Source organism: Rattus norvegicus, chromosome 7, assembly GCF_036323735.1.
Source record: "Rattus norvegicus strain BN/NHsdMcwi chromosome 7, GRCr8, whole genome shotgun sequence".
Lineage (NCBI taxonomy): Eukaryota > Metazoa > Chordata > Mammalia > Rodentia > Muridae > Rattus > Rattus norvegicus.
In genome coordinates, this window is record NC_086025.1 from 6,585,144 (window position 1) to 6,588,326 (window position 3,183).

Genomic DNA, 3,183 nt, shown 5'->3' on the forward strand with positions numbered 1-3,183 from the left:
GAAACCACTGCTTTATTCTTTCTGTGGTGATCCATGTTTGGTTGTAAAATATATTATAGGGTTAGTCATAATTGTTCTGACCAGAACTATAAATCTGAGAAGAATTTAGTACCAGTGTTTTTATAAAGAACTTATTGTATGTCATGTCTTGCCTCAGTTATTTTATTCAATTTACACATGGGATATACATATATATCTCCACCTATCCATATGTATCCCATAAATATGGATAAATTTATCCTCATAAAGTTGGAGTAACAAGACATGTAAATCAATGACTATATTTTATCCTGGGATTAAAGGAAGATATAACGTAATTTTCAGAGCAATAATACCCATTATCATGGTGTAATTTTAAAATGAAACAAAATTTAATGTTTTTTTCTTTTTATGTTTCATAGTATTTAATAAGTCTTTGAATTATTTTTTCAGCAACTACCTTCATTGAATGTGTTATATGTAATTATGTTCTCTTAAAAATCTCTCATATATGTTTGGTCTCATAAATAACAATCAATAAAAACAAGGGACTCATAAACTGTCATTGCTATGGTGTAACAGGTTGAGCAGGAAAACATGAATCCTAAGTGATAGAAAAAACTTTCTTAAAGGAAGGAAATGTAAAAGGAATGGAGATGCTGATTTTTAGTACTTTATAGTAGCTTCCCAAGTGAAAACTATAGCTAAAACTTGGGTATTAATTCCGATTATGGATTTTTACTCTCTATCTCCAAGAACATTGGTAAACACACTCATACTTGGAGTTATACTCTTGTTATTTACATCCTAATCACCTTGACCACACTCTCTGAGGTTTTAGCTCTAATTTTAATACAAATGTCTGTTATGTTTTATATTTATATTCTTTGTATTTTGTTTATATTGCCTTTATGACAATTTTGGTGGTTTAGACTAGTCCCTTAAGCAGGCTGCAGAGAGAGCAGTTAAAGTATATGTAAAAATATGTCAAACAATTTAACAGACCATTTTTTGATAATTTCCTTTTTTTTTCTTTTTTGCTAATTTTCTTTAGTCAAATAAACATGCATAACTGCAGAAACATTTGTAATACTAGAAAACTAGTTCAGAGACACTGAAAATAGATAGATTTTTAGAAATGTTGGTTTCTCTTCGTTGTATAACTGATGTAACTCATTATTTAAGCATTCTGAATGTTAGTTAAACTTTGAAAACTGGAGATGTATAAAACATACACAAGGAAGTAGAAGATTAGAACTTCGACAGACTCATCTGATAGCTCAACATGTAATCAAACTATATTACATAGGACTTTATTTTTAAGCTTGATATAGTTAGAAGTTTACAGAACATATATATATATATATAGTGTTATTATATCAGTATGTTCATTTCTGTTAATTAAAAATCAGGACTTATTATTTTCTGTCTCTGCTTCATTCAATTATAGGTTACATAGGACTGTTTTTAAGGGTTATCAGAGATTGTATTCATAATGGTTAGGTGTATGAGAAATGCTAGCTGTGTGAATTAATGTGTACAGTGGAGTTTCTCTGAATAATAATACTTCATTTGTTAATAACCATAATTTTCAAAGTGCAAATGAGCTGAAAAGTTTCAGTTCAGCTGGATCCCAGCAGCAGGTATGATGGCTCATTTCTGCAGATCTCTTACTTTTTTGCTTCTGGAAGCATGGCCTCAGAAGTGGTTTTCTCTTATGGTGCCATGAGCAGGATGGTGCTCAAGTTGTCAGCACAGAGGAAGTAAGAAAGCACCAGAGGTCGTGCTTTCTGCCTGAGTATCAGAAAGGAGGGCAAGGTGACCTCACCATGTTCTCAGCAACAAACAGTTGATGATCCTAAACCTGCTTCAGAAGATGCTGCTGTACCAGAGTATACAATGTTTAAGAACAAAATGACCTATACCAGCTCCAAAAATGGTATCAACAAGAAACTTACAGGAATCAAGCACAAGTATGAATTACAAGGAAAATAGGAGAAGGCACACCTTTTCAGTGAAACTAGAGAACTTCTCATCTTCTCAGAGAGCAAACGTTTTAGTCTTCTCCAGTCTCTTGCCTGAAGTACATAAGAATCTCCTAATTGTTCATGTGTTTTGCAGGCCACCATATTTTTGGCAGAGTTGCTGAGGAGATACAAGCAGATGAAGGATAATCATTTTACCCCTTGACAAATGTCTCTTCTACACCCTCGACTGTCCACCTCTGTCCAAAAACTATTTTTGGTGTTTTATTAACCTTTAATTAAAATAAAACAAAATACCCTCAGGTACCCTGTTTGTGGGGGCGTAGGAGTGAACTGTATCTTTTTAAGGACTTCCCTCCTCACCTTTGGTACTCCCTCCCATACTGCCAGCTTCTCAGTTCAATTACTATTGAACTCTACTTGTCTAGTTCTGTGTGAAAAAGGCCCTTCCCTGCACCAAATGGTTGACCTCCTTTTCCTTGACAAATAATGGAAATTAAGGGACCTTTGCCTTAAAAAAATATAGTAAAAAATTAACTATTTTTTAAAACATTTGTACTAACTACAAAAAAAAATGCTTTAAAAAGCCACAGATACTATGAATAACCCTCAGAAAGTTGAGAATAATTGCAAATGAAATAAAAAAGGAAATAATTAGTACTTTTTGTTATTCTTGGAATCTGAGAGCCACACATTTATGGAAAACAATTATTTATTTTATAAAATATTAAAATATATTTCTTATAATTACATCTCCATGTTAAATAGTGAAATTGAACCTTAAGGACAGTAAGCCATCTGTACACTATCACAAGTCTCTTTAATGATTGATTGTGTTTTTTTCTAGGTCTATCTGATGGCAAAGCACATATTTTTTGTGAATCAAATTTATCCCCTAACATTCTTAATAGCAAATAAACAGTATTTCAGTATAATAATTTTGTTATTTCCTTTTTCACCTCTGTTTAATTATAGAAGCTAGTTAATGAAATGAAAGTATGAAGATTTGAATAAATATTTGCCATAAACCATTATAGTAATGATTGCTACAATTTGTTAATTTGTTATTCAAGGTGATGTAATGATCTCTATATTTATTTGATTTATTTATATTAACACTTGTATTAGTACCCACAATTAAATACCCTCATTACTGAAATCAATAATATAAGACTAATATTTTTCTAGAAAAGTTATATAAAATAATTATGAAAAGAGT